General features: G+C 38.3%; 1 protein-coding gene across 2 annotated transcripts in view; it reads right to left on the reverse strand.

Annotated features, from left to right (window-relative positions):
* diras1b (DIRAS family, GTP-binding RAS-like 1b) overlaps nucleotides 1-19,545 on the reverse strand; it is a 32,220-nt gene extending 12,675 nt beyond the window's left edge. Inside the window, exon 1 of one of the 2 annotated variants that reach the window (XM_030126922.1) lies at nucleotides 19,434-19,545. The gene's annotated coding sequence lies outside the window, so the exon portion shown is untranslated. Of the gene's footprint in view, nucleotides 1-18,527; nucleotides 18,700-19,433 lie in introns of those variants that run through there. The other variant, XM_030126921.1, reaches the window with a different exon arrangement.
* Between the last annotated feature and the right edge of the window lie 278 nt (nucleotides 19,546-19,823).

The raw sequence follows: 19,823 nt of genomic DNA on the forward strand, positions 1-19,823 counted from the left end.
ACCCATTCTAAACAACTCATTTAAAGGTTACAAAAACCGAATGAATGAAAAGAATTCAGTGTTATGACCCTGTGTCATAATTTGGCTATTTATGTGTACATGTATATATATTTTCTGTTTAGTGTGTGTGTTCTCCCCCCGTCCTGTATAGGGATGGGAATCGATAAGAATTTAACGATTCCAATTCCATTATCGATTGTGCTTATCGATCTGATTCCTTATTGATTCTCATTGAGGGAATAAAAGAGTATGCATTAACTGTCTTTTATATTTCCATCTCTGCACAGAAAATATAATATTTGTACATTATGTACAAATAGTAACAACAGATGACGCTGGGCCCGGTGGTGGTGGTGGTGGTGGTGGGGGGGCATGCAGTGAACGTGAAACTAAAGAAAGACTCTTTACTAATTCCTCTATCGTTGCATGTCCACTACATGGAACCAGTTCAACTTAGTTCTGCTCGTCTCCCGTTATTGTGCACCTCATTTCCTTTCCCTGACATTCGTAAACTTGTATTTGAGTGGGTACAACGTTTGTTGCCCGCACTGGAACCGGAACTGGGCCTGGCATTCACTCTGCTGCTAGATTCACAAGCGCCGCTAAGTAGCGTATAAAATACATGACATTCCTGTAATTGGAGGGATTCCACCCTTTTGAAGACATGGAAGCTTTGACAGTGTTCCAGTGGACCTGGTGTGGTCTGTTTGGACCTGGTGTGGTCTATTTGGACCTGGTGTGGTCTGTTTAGACCTGGTGTGGTCTATTTGGACCTGGTGTGGTCTATTTGGACCTGATGTGGTCTGTTTAGACCTGGTGTGGTCTGTTTAGACCTGGTGTGGTCTATTTGGACCTGGTGTGGTCTGTTTAGACCTGGTGTGGTCTATTTGGACCTGGTGTGGTCTGTTTAGACCTGGTGTGGTCTATTTGGACCTGGTGTGGTCTGTTTAGACCTGGTGTGGTCTATTTGGACCTGGTGTGGTCTATTTGGACCTGGTGTGGTCTGTTTAGACCTGGTGTGGTCTATTTGGACCTGGTGTGGTCTGTTTAGACCTGGTGTGGTCTGTTTAGACCTGGTGTGGTCTATTTGGACCTGGTGTGGTCTGTTTAGACCGTTTCTGCCTCAACACCATGTTGTCTACGTTCTGACCAAAACAATGCAGCGTACGTGTGACGTCATCACGCATGCGCAACGAAGACGGAATCGATAAGCAGAATCGTTAAGCAGGCAGGCAAACAAACTGGTTCTCAAAAAGAACCGGCTCTCGATTCCCATCCCTAGTCCTGTAGGTGTGCTGTGCCCTTTTTGTGTCTGTCTTGTTTTTTGTAGGAAGCTGTTGATTGGTGGAGTGTGATTGCCTGGCCCCTTTAAAAATAGCCCTAGATCCAACTGCTGTCTCTCTTGGTCTGCTACCAGCTCTCAACTCTGATTCCTGCATGTGTTCTGACCGTCAGTTGTAATGTGTTCGAGTGTGTTTGCGTAATTTTGTATATAGTTGTAAATAGAGTTTTTGTAATTGGATCCTTTTTCTGGTTGGGGAGGACAGCTCTTTTATTTTCACGTTTTCTCCTGTTTTGTTGTAGGGAGTTTAGGTAAGTTTTCTGTATTTTATTTCTTGCATTTATTTTGGATTAGGTAATTTAGTTTGAACTGTGAAGAAGATATTTTGTTTGTTGTTTTAGCCACGCCCTCCCCTAACCCTTCTTTAGTTGTAAAAAAATAAATAGTGTGAACTTTAGTTTTTGACTGACGTGTATGCTTGGGAGCTGGGAGGGGACAAAGTGTGAGCATATTATGTTCGCCCTGGTAAACCCCTAGGCCGGGGCGTAACATTCAGATTTCCTACTTCTTATTTGTTTCTGTCTTTTCTTTTAATTCATGCGCCTTGAAAACATATTTCTTTGACCTGTTCCTTTTGCTGTTTCCCCTGTCTCTCGCTCTTTTTCTCCCCAGGTCCTCCATTCCATGCTCTTTAATCGATAAACTAAGGCCGTTGTGGTTTTGATCGATTGGGCTCATCTGTCTGGGTCCCATCAGTCTGTCATCCTGCCTCGGTGCCTGTTGGTTTTTGGATCTGGGGTGTGGAGAGGGAGTGGGATGGGGTGGTGGTGTGGTTGGGGTTGTTCAGCTCGGTGACAACAATTCTGCTCATCAAACCCTTCCTCCACTCCCTCCCCGCTCTTTCTTTCACCTGAACTAAAATTAGCTGACTCCCCCCTTCTGTCAGCAGCTATAACTGCACACACAGGTGCACACTCCACCTCACACAGCAACACAAAAACACAGGAAACCACACACTCATACACACTGTACTTCCTTCAACATTCGTCCTTGACACCAGGCCTCTGAGATTAATGACACTCCTCCCAAATGCAAGCTGTCCCTCTCCGTTTCCTCCTGTGCTTCTGTAGTTTTATTTGAAATGAGAGGACTGCACTTCCTTAATGAATTAATGGCACACTATAAATGCATCTGTGGCAGTGCAGCCAAACTCCATTAGCAGATAGCTTTGGCACAGACCAAACAGTCCTCCCCTGCTCTCAGTCAGAAAATAGATGCAGTGCAGCTTTCTCTGCGTGTTTATTTCACAGAGCAAGCAGGGAAATGTCACCTTTAGTGAAAATATGCACATAATTTCCCTCAAGAGAGCCACTTACGCAGCGGCACAAAGGAAGCGCATTAAGCAACATCAAACACAATGCCATTCAACAGATCAAGAGCGTGATTAAATAGACACCCACAAAGCCGTCCCATGGTATCTTGTGGAGAAAGGGTTTTAATCAAGCCGTGGATACCGGAATGCTGTGGATACACGGCTATTTGGTGATGAGCGGTTTACAGGATCAACAGATTTTCAGATGAAGGTTGTTTTTTGTAATATTCTGTCAGGCTCATTGACTGTCAGCGATGCTCTTCAGGCTGACACACACAGGATGCAACGGAACAACTAGAGCTGTCTGGATATATAAAGTCTGATCTGATCTGACCTGATTTTATTTTATTTTATTTTAACTTTTTCTTTTCTTATCTTATCTTTTCTTATCTTATCTTATTTAATTAAATTCAATTAAATTCATTTTTATTTGTAGAGTCCAATATCACAACAAGGTCACCCCGAGGGCTTTTCTCGTGCTCAGTCTTTTTAAGTATGTCTGTGCTTGTGGGTGTGCGTGTGTGGGGTGTGTGTGTGTGTGAGTGTGTGAGTGAGCGGTTGGGCAGGTGGTACTGATTTTAAACTTATATGTAAAGCACTTTGTGCTACACCGTTAATGTATGAAAAGTGCTATATAAATAAAGATTGATTGATTGATTGATAAAGAATTTGTTGAATATGAAAATAAGTAACAGTCTTATCTTATCTTATCTTATCTTATCTTACCTTATCTGCTTAAGAGTGTTTGTTGTGGTTATTTCATTATTTAACCCATAAGGACCCAAACAGCCATTGGTGACCAAAAGTCTTCCTCTAATCTAAACTGTTTAATTCCTGTTGATCCACTAATTCTATCAATACATGTAAATAATTGGTGTAAAATACAGTTTGTCATCTTTTCATGGTCATCAGATATGACCCATTTGGATGTTCAGAGGCTCTGTTTTTACTGTGGAGACACCGTCATCTTCTACAACATTGATTCACCAGTAAAACCCATGGAGTGGATGGAGACACTTGGTTTATGTTCACTTATTGATTTATTTTACTGAACTAATCACTTTTTATTCAGTTTTCTCTGTTTCTGGTATAATAACCCTCAACTTTAATCTGAGCTTTTATGAACATCTATATGATCAGTAAATTAAATACAGGAAAATACCTTATTTTCACTGGAACAAAAAATGCAAAATACATAGGATAATTTGATAAATCACATAAGAATGGTTAAATAGAGAGAAAACATTATTCAGAAGCTGCCACAAAAGTAGCACTGGGTCTTCAGGGGTTAATCTTGTTTTTATCTTAGACTGATTTTTGTCCATTTATGTGTTTTGTTTATATTGTTAGGAGCCCTTTCTAACTTTGCATTTAAAAGACCTGGAAAATTGTCTTCATACTTTCTTTTTGTGTCGTTATAGTTAATGTAGTCCACATTAGGGCTGTGTATTGGCAAGAATCTGGCGATACGATACAAATCACAATACTAGGATCACGATACAATACATCACAATATATCATGATACTGTTAAAGAGGCGATTTTTTGTTTGTTTCTTTTTTTTTTAATGATTATTTCCTTGAAGAATTGAATTACACCAGAAATATGCACAAATACTAAACACTTTTATTTGATCAGAACAGGATCTTATGTTACATCACAAAATGTTCCTGTGTTAAAACTTAAATGATGTTTTATAGACATTACAGTTTAAGATCCTGTTCAAATGTTCATATTCTATTAGTTCAGAACTAACATCAGAACATTATTTTTGTACAATCCCAACAAAGGAAGTATAAAAGAGTGTTAAATAATAATAAATAAAATATAACAAAAAAGAAAAACAAAAAAAATGAACCTCCACAATATCTGCATTTGAATAAATACCTAAAAATATCAATACAGTACTTTTTAATATCAATACAGTATTGTGAAATGAAATATCGCAATATGTTGCAGAGACAATATTTTCTTTCATCCCTAGTCCACATTGTCAGCTAAAATACTTATACAGTGTAGATACATATACATATATATCTCTACACCAATACCAAGTGATCAGTATCAGATGAATGTGACTCCACTAGTTATTAATAGTTAATGTCAGACTTCAGCTGGACTTTGAAGGAAAGTAAGAGTTAAGCTGTGACAAAAACACAGCAAGAATCATCTATTATTGAATAGTTTTATGTTCAGATTGATTTATTTAGGAATGCATTATTTGACTTAGAAGGTTTTCCACGCAGTTATCCACTTTCTAATACAATCTTCAAAGTGTGACAGTGTATTTTTTCAGGTGTAATATCAGTTTATCAGGTATCGTCGCTTGATCTTTAATTAAATGTTTGTGTTCACTTCGTGTTGTTTTTTGTATATATGCATAGATCATTCTATTTGCAGTTTCTTTGTACTTTCTAGTTTTTGTTCTGACCATAAAGAAGACATTAAAGTCACAAAGTCACTGTTTGCTTTAAACAACTGAAACTTTAGTGTAGTTTAACAATGAAACTTCCTTCCTATCATCCAATCACTGCATACGTTCAGACTTCATCACTCCATTTGACCATCTGACCCAGAACCCTAACTCCATTGTCTCCAGACCCCTCATTGGGCTCAGCTCAGATGCCTCCTGTAGAACACAGGTCTCAAACATACGGCCCATGAGCCAAAATTGGCCCGCCAAAGGGTCCAATCTGGCCCCTGGGATAAATTTGTGAAATGCAAAAATTACACTGAAGATATTAATCATTTTAGTTCAGGTTCCATATTCAGCCCAAATCAGTCTCCAGTGCATCAGCCCAGAAAAATGCTATAATAATAACCTATAAATAATGACAAGTCTAATTTGTTCCCTTTGTCGTAGTGTAAAAAAAAAAAAAGTAACATTACATGAAAATGTTCACATTTACAAACTATCATTTCATCAAAAATGCAAAAACCTGAAAAAATATGAACAGCGTGAAATGTCTTAAGAAAATTAAGCGTAATTTTACCAATATTCTGCCTGATATTAAATGTTTTGTGTATTTTTAGACTCACTGTGACCTGTAAGTTGTAATACACATGTATAAATGAGAAGATGAAGCATATTTTTGTTAAATTTGTGCTAATTTTTTGTTCAAAATTCTTCAAGTTATTCACATTTTTTTAAAGGATCATTTGTAAATATGTAAATGTAGATGTAAATATTTTCATACAGTAATTTTTTTGTTTTTCACTCTAAAACATAAAGAGAAGTTTGGAGGTGGCATTATTTATGTATTGTTATGTTATCATATTAGTGGTTTGGCCCACTTCAGATCATGTTGGGCTGAGTGTGGCCCCTGAACTAAAATGAGTTTGACAGCCCTGCTGCAGAGTATTCAGTTAAGACCAGCACCAGCACCAACTGCACCATCCTCAGAGTCTGTGACAAAACTCTTCCTTCCATAAATCAGTCGTATCACTTCAGTTTCATGTGGTGAACTTGACCAAAAATCAGCCTTTAAACATGAAAGATGTCAGGACTTGACATTTATTGATTCAATGATCACTATCAGCTCATGTCATGATAATACAGCTGTTGTTAGGTGGACATTTTTAGTCACATTGCTGAGGCCTATTTAAAAGACACTGTATGACTAAAGTTCCTCCTCCTCCTCTTCCTCCTCTTCTTCTTCTTATTGTTATTATTGTCATCGCTCAAACCATCCTGTATAGATTCTCTCGGGCTCAGCTGCTTCAACATACTAGTGTTTGTGATGCATGTTTGCCTCTGGGTACAGATTATTCTAGATGCATACAACAGCTCTGGCCTTTTCAGGTATGTGCGTCTGTGTTAAACCACAGGAATGAATCTGTGTTTTTTTTTTTTTTCTTAACAAGTCACAGCAAGAGCAATTTTTAGACCCCGGTGCTAGGTTTGACTGTAGAGGTTCAGTTTATAATGTGTGATGAAGTCTCACACATTGAGTCACACTGCCGCTGTGCCACTGTGCCAGGTTCACACCTTATCACTTATAGAAAAAAAAGAGTCTCATGCTGGTCCCAAAATGTTCTCATTTTAACTGTGACATTTTTATTAAACACAACACATATAAAAATGATTTTTTAGTCTGCCCCATTCAGTACATTTATTTCCTCTCCATATCCATCCACCAAACCTAAATCTAAAAAACATATTTGCAATCTATCATAATACTAAATCATTTCCACAAAGACTGTGAAGCCTTGCACAAGTTTGTCAAGTATTTCTGGCAGTTTGATACCCCTTAAATTATGTGAGTTAAACAGTCGCGTTCTACTCTGCTTTGTAGGATTGTTGTAATATATACATGCATGAATCTTCTCTGTGCTGATACACACTGGATACAGCTTTACTCTGGGCCACTGAGGGTCATCGCAAATGTTAAAGCCCTCACTCATCATCACTTGTTGCATAATGAGATTGGATCTGCCTGGTCCACACAGGCTGAAACATTAGCAGAATTTATATGTAAAACTGCATGTTACTTGCGTCTTACTTCCTTTTTACAAAATGTCCATAAACTTAGAGAGTTAGTTTCACTGGATACTTCTAAAGTATTGTTATATGACTTAAACGTTGACTGGCTTGTATTCAGATTGATATTGATGTTTTGAGGTGAACATTTGTTGAATTATTTATGAATGTATGTAATCTTTGGTTGCTGTGCTGCTGCATGCCTCCATCAGGATAATCTTAATCTCACAGTCTTTCAGTGGTTAAACATTTCTTAAACATTATAACATTAGGAATTAATTTGTATCACAGTGATAGTGGTTTGCGATTTGTCCGTTGCCATGTTGGCTTTTTGGTGCCAGAGGTGACATTTATTAATATCATTATTACATATATTTGGACTAAAAGGGGTGGAACTACAGGGGTCTAATAATAATAATAATAATAATAATAATAATAATAATAATAATAATAATAAGGGATTAGATTTATATAGTGCTTTTCTATGAACGCATACTCAAAGCATGTACAGGGGATCCATTATTCATTCACTCACACATTCTCCCTCTGGTGGTGGTAAACTACATCTGTATCCACAACTGTCCTGGGGCAGACTGACTGAGGCGTGGCTGCCAATCTGCGCCGACGGTCCCTCCAACCAACACCGAACAGTCACACACATTCATACACCAGTGTGAGTAGCAGCACTGGAGGTAAGGGGGGGGTGAAGTGTCTTGCCCAAGGACACAACAGCACATGGACAGAGCAGGATTCGAACCACCAACCCTTCGGTTATTGGATGACACGCTCTACCATCTGAGCCATGGCCACCCCCTCTGAAGGGCCAGAGGTGAGCTGATGCGAAGCACTAGCTTACTGAATCTGTAAAATCTGAAACATCATTAAAAACTGTTTAACTAAAGTCAATTTCCAGTGGAGCTGCAAAAAATGTGTTTTACTTAAACCGTAGCCCTGAGAGTCCTACTTAGAGGGACTATCAATCTAAGTCAGATACAACAGATATCAAAGTCTCGTATTCAACCTGAACCATACTTCTTCACTGGCTCCATTTCAGATCTGAGGTCCTTGGCCACTGGTATCATCTAGATCAGGGGTGCCCAACCCTGGTCCTCGAAAGTTACTACCCTGCATGTTTTAGATGTTTCCCTCCTCTAACACACCTGATGGCCATTATCAAGCTTCTACAGAGCTTGATGGTAGGCTTATCATTTGAATCAGGTGTGTTGGAAGAGGGAAACATTGAAAACATGCAGGATAGTAGCTCTTGAGGACCAGGTTTGGGCACCCCTGATCTAGATGTTTTGTTATGACACCACCAAACAATAGTCGACACATCAGGGCCTTTATGCATTAATAGGTAACAAACAAACTAGTCAGATGCTACATCTTTACCTAACATCACTAGCAACTATTAGTTACCTTATGTTAACTACCAAGATAAGCCTGTCTTTTTTTCTTTTAACCAGTAATCTCACAGTTGTAGTCAGCAGTAGTACAGAGTGAAAATGGTGGATATATGCAGTTGTGAGAAATTTCCGTCTATGAGCCTCATGGAAATGTCAATATTAGTTTGTATTTTGTGCAGCAGCAGGTTGGAGAATAAAGCAGCTGATGAGGACTCTTATTGAGGATTCTGAGGGTTTTAGATGAGCTCCTAATCATGGTTTTGGATGTTCAGCTAATATAACCACTGAAAATCAAATTATTTGGTCTTGACTTTATTTTGATGTCTAATAACCTCTGCCATTTAATATTTACAGGGTAAAAGTCAATGGTTAACTCACTTTATAATCCCTGAGGGGAAATTCTGTCTCTGTATATTACCACGCACACAGTACCTAGCATTAGCATTAGCAATTAGCACATTAGAAGCAGTGAGATGCCATTGAAGGTGCTCAGGGACCAACTCCAGATGTTCATCAGCACCGTGGTCATGGGCACTGACAGGAGAGTTAACCTACTGTATATACACCGGTTTTTAATGGTGGGGGAGACTGGAGGACCTGTTTTTGAGGTAAAGTTATGTAAATGTTCATATAAAGGCCTGGTGCATCGTTGTGTGACAGAGGAAATAGAAATAAAGATGCCCTGTGGAGCAGACTGAGGGACAAGAAGCTGGACTTTGAGAGCTTCAGGGGATGTAGGGTGATGTCTGATTTTGGAGCATGGGATTGTGTCCCCACCAATGCTGAAACCAAACCTTCATCAAATCTGTTCCTAAACTGCTGAGAGTGAAGACGGTGTGTAATGAGTGACTGATACTTGCCAGTCTATACTCTGAACTGCATGTGGATGGACTATGTGTGTAAGTACGCATGTACAGGAGATTGCAGTGCTGTGGTCTTGGCTTAGTAGCTAATCATTGAGCTTAACCTCCTCCGTGCTCCTGGCCTGCTCTGCATTGACCCAATTCCCAGGACTTAAGTTACGACTGGTCTCCCTCTAAGACTACATGCAGCTCCTGGTGCACGCTGGAGCCCTCTGATAGTGCACATCCCTTTGACTCAGCAGGCTCCGACAGAAACACCACTGGGTGGAAACATCAGCAAACAGCAAAGGTGACATTTACGTGACACCAGGAACTTCTTTTCCCTCAGCACTTTTTTTGTATGAGCTCTGTAGGAACACCCTGGTCTAAACAAACAAAACATGCTGGCCATGTTATTATCATGTTTCCTAGAATGATTGGGGCAAACTGAACTTTTTCCTCATGAATTCAGGCCTGGAAATATGAAACAACATCAATAAATCAGTCACATGATGAAACATAACAGCTCCTGTCTTTGTGAAATATTTTAAAATGTAATTGACTCAACTTGAGCTGATTTTTGAAGTTTTCTCCTCAGGCTAACTATGACTTCAATTGTCTCAAATTGCTGCTTTTTGGTGAAAAGTACCAACTATAAAGCCTCGATTTGAAGCATTTTTTGTTTGTTTGTTTGATCAATCAAATACTGTTTATTATCCTAAACATTTCTGATCCCACTGAGTTACTGTTTTGGTTGTCTTTTAGAATTGGCAAAATCTGTCCTGTATTAGTTTATGCCATAAAAAGTGAAACTATGTTCATAAACATTGGCAATAAATAAACATTTGCTTAATAAAATCGGAAAAGTATTGTTACAAAAATAATTTGAATCAAACCAATTTAAATCATTTACTGAGTTACATTTCAAACAAGTAGAAAATTACTATAAAGTTAAGTATAATTTAGTAATGACAGAATAAGAAATATAATTTGCTCATTTTGTTTTAGTAATTTCCACCTAATTTTGTAGCTTTTTGTAACCAAATTTTGATGATAAATTGAATAATAAATAACAAAAAAGATCACTATTTTGATAAATAAAAAGTAATTTATTATGAGTAGTTTATCCCATATGTAAATATTACTAATAATAAGAGATGAAATGAGTGGAAAATAAAATGAATAGTAAGTGGAAATAAATGAAATGTGCAATAAAATGGCACTCAATATTATTGGGTAGATTTAAATTTCTTGAGAAAGAATTAAGGTGCACTAAAATTATTCAGATAAATATTACAGAAATATTATTAGAGTATTAGCAGATGAAAAACTAATCACATATTACTTTTAGAATGAGTGAAAAACATTCAATTTTATTAGTTTAAGAAACCAGACCTGGTGCTGTCTTTCAACTCTACTATGTCCTACTGAAACAATGATGGCTAGCAGTAAAGAAAAGAAAAAAGAAGAAAAAAAGTCACTGAAAATATGCAAAAACATGCAAGAAAGTAAAGAATTTTATAAAAATACATATGTATACGTTATACTTTCAGAACAGGCCCATAATTTGAGTTTTAATTCATTCAAGTGCAAATATCGATTATTATTTGGATAATAGTGCATAGAAAAGTCCATTGATGCAGATCATGAATGACAAACATTACCAAACAATAACGACAAGAGATGAGACTTTGAAAAGGCATCACAATGGTCTAATTTTCACATCTGAGTTCAGTTAATATATAGTCAGCTTTGCACAGAGACATGTCCTTCAAAGACCTACTTTTATACTTTTAAAGCCTGTATTTTTCCGCGTTCACTGCAGTTAAAGGAGCTGAATCCCTTTTACTTTTAACACAAGTATCTCTACAATATATGAATGATGACTTATTCTTTAAACCAAGTCAAGGTTTTATCAGCTTTGGACATGTAGGTTGTTCTACTTTCTTGTGTTTTTGATTTTTCTCTTTACAACATCTCTCTAATACACTCATGAAAATGTGAGCTATGAATCATATGTAATTTTTCAATAATAGTTGTAACAGGACAGAATGTTCCCTCCAGGAGGATCGATTCCCACGCTGAGGAACCGATCTAACCCTGTGATGCTGATGTTAATGCCAGGTGCCGTTTTCCTCCAGACTGGATGTAAGATGCCCATGTAATTGGAGTTAGAGGGTGTATTAGGATGAGTATTAGCCTGACCTGGGGAACCCTGGGTTTCTCCGTCTGGTCTTTCAGTAAAACCTTACTAATGCCACAGCCAGGCAATCTGGAAACACAGAGGCACCTGTCTACGACCGACTGCAGACACACTCCAGCACGCCACAATACAGCCATCTCTGTGTTTGTTTTCAATACTGTAGAATGAACGTAAATCTATTTTCTTCAACAAAAGCCTATTCTTAGAAGCTATGTAGGCCCCGACCTGACTGAAGCGCTAATTACAGACTGGTGGAGTGAGTTGCAGAGACTCTGCCTGCCGCGACAGATGGCGACAGGGTTGGTCTTTTTGGATCGACTCCACTGGTTTTGTACAGACTGATTCAGTCAGGCACGGCTTCTCATTTTTAATAATACTACTTTATCCAGGTCTGAAAAGAACGCAGATGGTGAAAAATAAAGACAGGTGAGGGATTCCCGACACAGTCTGTCTATGTCGCTCCCATGATGCACCAGGATCTGATCTGCACTGAGTTTTACTTCAACTCAAATACGACTGCAGGAATGAAATAAGCAATTACGACGCCAACAATTAGGGCCATTTTAGAAGAAAAGCCAAAATTTTAAGTGAGAGAAGATGAATGATATTTTTGAGAAAAACATTAAACTATTTTAAATAAATGAAAATCATGAAGTTAAAAAAGGTATAATATATATATAAAATTAAAAAAATTATGAGAAATATGTGTAACATTGCAAAGTCTTACATTTGCCAGATTAAAGTTATGAATTCATGATAAGAAAAAAAAAATGGGACCAATGGCCCTGTATCTTACCAGCCAAATGAAAAGCTTTGGGAAATGTATCCAGATGCCATTTATTATCACCCAGTTCTGTGTATTTATTATATTACAGAAATAGTCCATGTTTTGGTCATATTCCAATCAGATCTTTAAAAAATTCAAATTCCAACTTGATATCATTGATACTGATTTATTGGATCAATCCACTTCCTATCTGTTATAATGGGAAAATTTGTCAAAGTGGCACCAAATCCAGAATCAGATCCAGATCGAAATAATTTCAATCCCTTGTGTTGACATCATCATACAGAAGCTGTATACCAAGTTTGAAGTCAATCAGAACTGGAGTTTCGGAGAAAAAGACGATTGAAATGTTTTCCCCATAAGAGCCCATGTTAAATTTTGCGTCAGTTCCAGATCCAGAAGAAGATCCTGATCAGCATGTGGACATTATGTTTGGGTCATCTCCCCATCAGGGCTGGACTGGAGACATTTACACTGGAGATCATTTAGATTTACTGAGTTATTGCATCCATCCACTTCCTATCGCTTATAACGGGGAAATTTTTCAAAGTGGCACCAAATCCAGAATCAGATCCAGATCCAAATGCTTTCACTAACTTTTGTTGACATCATCATAAAGAAGCTGTATACCAAGTTTGAAGTCAATCGGAATTGTAGTTTCGGAGAAGAAGACGATTGAAATTTTTGTAACAGACAACAGACGCCGATGCTGCCGGACGCCGCATGACGACAATAGCTTACAGCCTGTCGGCCACTAAGCTAAAAATGAAGTCACTGGTATAAACACTGTTGTGTTTGATAATGTCAGGAAATAGGGATATTAACATTTTGTTTATGCAAATTTGTGACTTTTTTCTCATTAGTTTTCTCAAAGTATTATTGTCCTCCTATCTGTCTGTCTGTCTGTCTATTTATTTTATATGGCTGCAATACACCATTGTACAACTTAGTACTTCATGTCTCCTCAATGTAATTTTTAGTGATACTTTCATTGTTTCTTGATTTATGTATTTATTACTTACTGTTATTCTTCAAACAATTCTTAACCTTCCTTTGCCCACATATTGTTATTATCTGTCTCTACTGGTGACATCTGTCACAAGACTTTTCTTTAGGATTAAAAAGGGTTGAGTTTGAGGCTTTTCTGATTTTTGTTCATCTGTTGATTATTTTTTCTACTAATTGACTTGTTGTTCGGTTCATAAGATGTCAGAAATTGTAAATAAAATGCCATCAAATGTTTCCCATAACCAAGACAATCTGCCTAAATATCATTGTCTAGTCCAAAGATAAAAGTTTTCCGTTGGACAAATAAAGAAACCTGAAAATATTCACACTGATTAAGCCAGAATAGGAAAGTTTGTGCTTTTTTCCCCTAAAATCAGTAATTGAGAACCAAATGATAACTATTTTTTCCAGTTCTAACCACTAACTACAAGGTTTCTCTGATTTCTCCATACAGGATTAAAGATGGAGGCTATCCAGTATATGAATGAGCTGATAGCGTCAGAACAAGGAAAACACAGCACTGATCAGCTGTATTCAAGCACATATTATGCAGGATATAGTTGTGTGTTTATTTATAGCTCAGAGATGATGTAGACTGATAGACAACTCGACTACACTTGTGCAAGCAGAACAGCAGACACATTTACGCAACATGGAGTTATTGTATGGCAGGTCTGACAATAATCCCTGGCCTCTGCTGCAACTTGGATGGATACAGAAGGTAATGCACTCTGAATCCCTTTTCACTAGTTCATGGCAAAAAGGGGCTTTTTAAAAAGATTTTGTCATTATTTTAATGAGCTGACTGTTTCCTTCTGAATGAGACTCACCTCTGGTCATTTTTCTTCTGTTCTCCCCTCGTCTGCCTTATAGAGGTTGTACAGCAGCTTTTAGATTTCTACATGATTCAGATTGTTGCAGACAGTTGCTTGATTTGTTTTAAAATTATGTCAATACCGTTTTTTTGGAAAATTATCTGAAACCAAATGACAAAAGTGCTGGTAGATGAATGATTTCAAGACAGATGATACAATAGGTCTATGTATGTTCTGACAGCTCAGAGACAAACATTCTTTTTGAGCATTACTCCATTCTCTCACTAATTCATTGAATTTCACATTTTGGTCCATTACTGTATCAAATTTGGTAAAGTGTGCTTTTATACTGGAAGCATTTGGCCTGTAGACCAGTGGTATCCGATTATAGTGTGAGCTGGTTATGGTCCTGAATTTAGCGTCATGTATTACGCCATAAAGACCCGGTGTTACTTTTGTGTCAGTTCCCAAATGAATTTTTCTCTATATTAAACCTTTCTTAAGTGATTTATCAGCATTTATTGTGATATTATCATTGGTATTTTGCATTTTTTTCAGTGTAAATCATGTATTTTCCTTTATTTAATTCACTAATCATGTACACGTTCATTAAAGCTCAGTGTAAATTCATAGGTTATTATATCTGAAACTGAGACAACCAAAGAAAAAATGACTTTTTTTTAGCAAATATATCATTAACTGAACATAAAACCAAATATGTCCATCCACTGTCATTGATCCAACTCCATGGGCTTTACTTGTGAATCAATGTTGTAGAAGATGACAGTGTTTCCATGTTCACTACAGAGCCTCTGAACATCCAAATGGGTCATATCTGATGACCATGAAAAGATGACCAACTGTATTTCACACCAATTATTTACATGGATTGATAGGACTAGTGGATCAACAGGTATTAAACATTTCAGATCAGTAGTTGCTGTGGTTGCCAAAGGCTGTTTGGGTCTTTATGGGTTAAAGCAGTAGAATCAGAAGCATTTACATAGTTTCTTTCTGCAAAAGTCCTGTACAAACTGAAAAAAATACTATATTATCTGTTAAAGTTATACATTCAAAACCTTACTTTTAAGTAAAAATGCCAAGTATTATCAATATTCATGTGCAATTACACAGTCCCTGTCAGTGTTTTGGACTAATTTTACTGCTGCATTATGCCTATGTCACATTTTTCTGTTGTACATGTTCAGAATTTAGCTCATTTTAACTACTTTATAGTGTTTGAGAGACTCCATTCTTAATGGAGTTTGTGATGAATCTCAATTAATGCGTAACATAAAAGTCGCTCGAATCCTGATCTGAGGTCACATTCCTCATATGAGCTAAAACTGAAGAGATTGAACTCTATGAAATTTATGCTGAAACACAGTCATGAAATAAACAGATATGAATCACAAACATCGCAGAGAAATTATCAGTTGTAGGCCTCACATTTCCCACAGTGTCAACATAGCCTTAGCCCAAGTAATTGGTTTGGCCAAAGGGAGGCTTTACAAATGACCAGTATCAGCAGAAGTTAGCAGCAATAAATGTCAAGATTTTTCCTGCATAGAAAATTACGAGGTGGTGACCTCTGTCCAATTTTGTGCTGCCTTGTACTTTAAACAAGACTGCAATTGGTGTCTTCATGGAAAACGCTGCCATCTAACGAGCACTGGACTTGGTGAACTTCTGTCATTTGTAACTGCAGCCGATGTGATGCCACTGAGTCTCTTCGATGAACAAACATTTTAATTTGCTGATAACAGATGTAAGCTTTTGAACGTTCTTGTTTATCACATTAATGTCAATTGGAGATGATGAAATCTACAAACATAATAACGTTGATGTCTATTCTGTAATTGTTCTCACATGAAGAGGAATTGGTTTGATAAAGCAAGAGTAAGACTGGTTACTAGTGTGTTTTTAATCTGTTTCCACCATGTTATGTTTTCCTCTAATCCCTTGTAATTGTCTTGTTTCATCTTTTATGTGTGGTTATTGTGTTAAATATTTTTTTGTGGAAAAAAATTTGGTTGAAAATTAACGCTGAGTGGGTGGGTTGGTTGGATGTTTTTGTTTATCTTGTGGTATCTTTCTCTTCTGTACATCATGTTTTGTTAAATAAGACAAATGGAAATATCAGAGCTATGAATCATATTATGCATTTAAATATTAAAAAAGAAAATGACATCTATATGTATGCTGGTGTATGCCAGTGGTTACTGTAGCTATTTTAACCTATAAGGACCCAGCGTGAATTTTGTGTCAGTTCCCAAATGAATTTTTCTCTGTATTTAACCTTTCCTAATTGATTTATCAACATTTATTATAATATTATTTTCTGAATTTTGCGGGTAAAAATAATTTATTTTCCTATATTTAATTCACTGAAGATGTAGATGTTCATAAAAGCTCAAGAGTAAATTCAAAGGTTATTCTATAAAGACAGAAAAAACTGAAAAAAAGTGTCTTTTTAAGTCCAGTCTGTCATTAACTGAACATAAACCCAGTGTGTCCATCCACTGTCATTGATCCAACTGCATGGGTTTTACTGGTGAATCAATGTTGTAGAAGATGACGGTGTTTCCACGGTAACTATGGAGCCTCTGAACATCCAAGTGGGTCATATCTAATGACCATGAAAAGATGAATAACTTTATTTTACACCAATTATTGACATGGATTGATAGGTTTAGTGGATCAATAGTTTAGATCGGTAGATGCTTTTGTTTAATGGTGGATGTTTGGGTTTTTATGGGTTAATAAACAAATAAATGTATTGTCTTTAAGAACAGTAGCAATGAAACAGAGAGAGTGGATACTGTTTGAGATTAGTAAATGTGGCTGACAAGTGTAAAAGTGTACAGATGTCATTCTCATAAATTACATCACAAAACGGTCCCAAAATGAATCTTAGACCAGAGGATCACAGAAAGCTGGGGCCTTGTCCAGAAGAACTCCAGACATGAGCCAAATCCACATTTCTTCTCACACATCTTGAGTTTTTTTTTTTTTTTGTTCTGCCACTGTACCTTCACTAAATTCATCAAATTCATTTTTAGCATCTGTATTCAGCTCCATCATCGTCAGAAATGTCACCACAGTAACCAGTATCATCATTTCTGTCTGTATTACCACGTATTGAGTCATTTCTTTGTTATTCTAAGCTGAATGAGAGTATTCTTATGCAACCATTCCTGACCGTAGCCATTCAACACATGTACAGGGCAAGGCTGGAGCATGACAGACACATGCAGGCTTAAATGTGGTCTCTGTCTGTGCTATACTGTCCAATATACGCACACACTGAAGCTTAATCACAGGATTTAACACGATCCCCCCTTTTTTCCCCTCTCTCTCTCTCTCTCTCTCTCTCTCTCTCTCTCTCTCTCTCTCTCTCTCTCTCTCTCTCTCTCTCTCTCTCTCTCTCTCTCTCTCTCTCTCTCACACACACACACACACACACACCACCTGGTCTGGCTGGCACAGGAAGTTGAGTTCCATCCCTGCATATATTCACATATGGATCAGGCCTATGATTCACAGCATCCTCTGCTCGTCATGATAGCCTCCATCTCCAATCATGAGACACAACAACAAACATCACAAGTGCAAGAAGAGATGTGGAGAAGCGCGGATCCAGATGGAGGATTAACCATGGCATTTGCCACTGAAATCGGGGCTTTCTGCGTCACGCGGGCGTCATTGTTATTAGTGTATGGTCGAACGTTGACGTGCGTCTCCTCTCTGCCTCGGCTCGAGTCAGGAAGGGGTGGCAGGAGGGCTTGCCTTCGATCCGCAGATTGGTGCGCAACGCCATTACAGACCACCCTACTCCTGCTTGGTTCATTCATAAATACCAGAGGATCGCCATCTCGCAGCGGTGCCATCATTTCGCAGTAACATGCAGCCCCCCCCCCCCCCTCCCATACCCCCCTCCTCCTCCTCCTCCTCCTCCTCCACCTCCTTTACTCTTCAAAGCAATATGATAATCCCAACACCCTCATATCTCTGCCCTCTCTCTCTCTCTCTCCCCTGCTGGTTGCCAATATGGCTGTGCGGGCATAGGATGTACATACACTCCAACACGACCGCGCTTATTCTTCACACCCGTCGTGAAAATATGCCTGCGTGGAAGCCTTTAAAACAGCAGTGCGTGAAGAAAAAAAACGAGCTTTCTAAGCCGCATTTGGCCCGTTACACGACAGGAATCGTGTGCGCACAAACAGTCAGTCAGTCAGCCAGGCAGGCAGAAGGACCGCCGTTACGCCACTGAATACCAACATCAAACACTCCCGTGGAAAGACAAGGAGGATGAGCAGCATCTTCATACCTGTTCGTGAAGTGTAGCTATAGCTCCGCTTCAGGCTTATGTCCTTGGTTCAAGACGGATGAAAGACAAACGCCGAAAGCGTCTTAAAGCATTTTTTACGCGGTTCATGTAGAGCTCATGTCGTCCGATTTCCAACACCACCACAGCAGACTCTCTCTCTCTCTCTGTCCCTCTCTCTCCCTCTCTCTCCCCTCTCTCTTTCTCGCAGATAGGACGTGGGAGGTGCTATGCCCTCTCCCTTCTCTGTCCACACTTGATTTTTTCTTTAGTTCATACACTTCCTAGTGGTTGGATACCAGTGAGAAAGACTATTTTAAACAAATGTTCTTTAAAAAAAAAAAAAAAAAAAAAAAAAAAATCCAAATTCAATATTATTTAAGTTGTATCGTGTAGACATATCCAAATCTCCAACAGGAAGAGGAATGTTGGCCTGTGCATCTGCAGAAATTAAATGAAAGCTGCAAATGTTGAAATATCGTCTTTAGATTAAGCATGCAGAATTATCTATTGGCACCTAAAGTAACGTTTGTGCTCATCTTTAAACACTTCCAAGCAAACAATTGTGATTAAAAACACTCAGACTGCAGAAAATCAGGGCTATAACAAAAAAAAAAAAAAAAATAAATAAAAAATAAAAAAAAATAATAAAAAAAAAAATCTAAAAAGCACTTAAAGTAGCTGAGATTATACACAGTTAAATCTGTGATTGTCTAACCCATGATCAGCACCACGGACAGCAGCTTCACCGGATTTCAGGACCTTGGGCAGAGTCTGACACTGGGACACAATGAGTGTGAAGGACATTAGATATAAGGACCAAACACTGGATGGACCAAATATCAAGTGTAAGAAAGAGGGTGGGTGGAATGGACGAGATGACAAGGTCGATAAATACAGGAAGTGTACCTGCCCAGTCCGATGACGCCCTTTCATATGCACATCCCTTAAACTAGGCAACTGTTTGTACTTCGGCTGTAAGAAAATTCACACCTAACTGTGAGTAAACGTGCCCCCGTCTTGATCATAAAGACTTACGGTGGAGTCAGACTACCAGCTCTTGTTGATGTGAGCTGTGCTTGGCTGTACGTGACGGATTCACTATATGACTCACCAAGCCCAAACAGGCCGCCTTGTGCTTGTCGCCCTCTGTCGGCGAGTCGAGGCCCTGCAGCTGGGCAAACCGAGTGCAGCGATGTTCAGATGAGCACACAGGGTGATCACAAGTAGGATGGATTGATTGTGTCGAGGGGGGGGATCATGAGCGAAAGATCAAGAAGTAGCAGGATAATGCCAGGT

This window comes from Sphaeramia orbicularis, chromosome 22, assembly GCF_902148855.1.
Source record: "Sphaeramia orbicularis chromosome 22, fSphaOr1.1, whole genome shotgun sequence".
Taxonomy (NCBI): Eukaryota; Metazoa; Chordata; class Actinopteri; order Kurtiformes; family Apogonidae; genus Sphaeramia; species Sphaeramia orbicularis.